This window comes from Bombus impatiens, unplaced genomic scaffold (assembly GCF_000188095.3).
Source record: "Bombus impatiens unplaced genomic scaffold, BIMP_2.2 scf_1334, whole genome shotgun sequence".
NCBI classification, from domain to species: domain Eukaryota; kingdom Metazoa; phylum Arthropoda; class Insecta; order Hymenoptera; family Apidae; genus Bombus; species Bombus impatiens.
Window position 1 is genome coordinate 351,511 of NT_177753.1, and position 1,395 is coordinate 352,905.

At 33.0% G+C, this 1,395-nt stretch overlaps 1 long non-coding RNA gene across 2 annotated transcripts; it reads right to left on the minus strand.

Annotated features, from left to right (window-relative positions):
• Nucleotides 1-215: 215 nt before the first annotated feature.
• On the minus strand, nt 216-1,395 carry LOC105681573. Of its 2 annotated transcripts, none has more exons than XR_001102702.3 (3): nt 624-1,395; nt 419-538; nt 216-327 (listed from the first exon to the last, which is right to left on the minus strand). It is a non-coding gene; the product is annotated as an uncharacterized LOC105681573 (long non-coding RNA). The 2 variants fall into 2 exon arrangements; XR_002947747.2 differs by having other exon boundaries at nt 619-1,395.

The window sequence follows — 1,395 nt, forward strand, 5'->3', positions numbered from 1 at the left end:
GCGAAAAAAGAAGTCGAAAATATAGAATAACAATTTTTCGTTCGAGGCTCTGTTTTCGAGAAAATCGACTTTGAATTTTCGCTCGGTACGCGCGCACTTTATCGCGTCTCGTTATGACGGATCGTTGTCTCGATGGAAAAATTAAAAAAAAATTTTTTATTCTATATTTTCGACTTCTTTTTTCGCGTAGAATCACCCCCTTTCCGCTTTTACTACCAGTTACCAATCACCCTGTATAAAAAGGGTTATTTAAAGGGGTAGAATATTATGAGAAAATTGTTGCAAACAATTCTGCAGATTGAGTGTTAGAAAGTAAACAGCAAATGGCTAAAAAATAAGTTTAACGTAAGATTTATTAACACTGAATTGGAATAACGAAAGATAATAAACAGAGAATAAAGAAAAGAATGGAACTTACTGGCCATTTGGCTCGCTGTCGGATAAAGAGAAAAAACTTGTTGGAATGTGTTCACGCTCTTTATTCTTTACAAAGATTTATCACCGCTGCTGATGCTTGCTTCCGTATTGAATGAATTTTCTAATAAAAAACGACAAAATTGAACACGAGTCTTAGATTAGGTTCAGGTTTAGTTGTAGTATAAAGTAAAACATATTTACAACACTTTTTTTAATAATTCCTAAATTGATTTTCTAAATATCGATACTGACACCTGCTGGACCATTAAACGAGTTTCCAGATAGAAATGACAAAATATAACACGAGTTTTAGGTTAGGTTTAGGTTTAGGTTCAGTAAGGTTAGAATCACTCGGAATTGTTCGCAATATCTTCTTCCGTGACATTTTATCTTTTTAAATATCTACACTGTCACTTGATCACACACTAAACGAATTTTCAAATAAAAATGAACAAGTTATATAGTTAGTTTTAGGTTAGCTTTGAGTTTAGTTATAATGTATGGAATTGAAGGTACATAAAGTTGCGTACGACGATTTTTTAAATAATATTGTACCCTTTGAATAGCCACGTTCGATGTACCGTGGTCTAAGAAAAAATCGAAATTGTACAGTATTAACCGATTTCACTTAATTATTCTCGTGCGATTTTAAATTCCAAGCATAAAAATGCGTTATTCTCTTTTTCTATCGTTAACGAAGAATGGCACGTCTATCGACTTCATATCGGATATAAAATCGATTTCCAAGGTAGAAGCGAGGATTGGCTGCACTCTTTTATCGAAAAATAAAAGTTCTACGACTTGTCATCCAACGTCTCGAAACGATCTGAATAAAAATCGACGAGTATAGGTTACCAACTTTCCTGTCTCTTCTTTTTCTATTTTCCTTCAAGCTACAGTGGCGTGCAAAAATTTCCAGATAAATTTTTCGCTTTATATTCGAAGAGCGACATCTAATATAATTTTAAGTAATATTGG